The following is a 207-nucleotide window of genomic DNA, read 5'->3' as shown; positions in this document are numbered from 1 at the left end:
AGTGAAACTGACAAAATGATGTGAGGGTCCAACAGAGGACACTCACAAACCATAATGATCTTCTAAGGCCGCGGTTCTCAACCTGTGGGTCGCGACCATCGGAAAACACATAGAGCATATCAGATTATTTACATTACGATTCATAACAGTAGCAAAATTACAGTTACGAAGTAGCAACGAAAATAATTTTATGGTTGGGGGGTCAAC

This window comes from Myotis davidii, unplaced genomic scaffold (assembly GCF_000327345.1).
Source record: "Myotis davidii unplaced genomic scaffold, ASM32734v1 scaffold217, whole genome shotgun sequence".
Lineage (NCBI taxonomy): Eukaryota > Metazoa > Chordata > Mammalia > Chiroptera > Vespertilionidae > Myotis > Myotis davidii.
Note: the sequence above shows the minus strand (reverse complement) of the source record.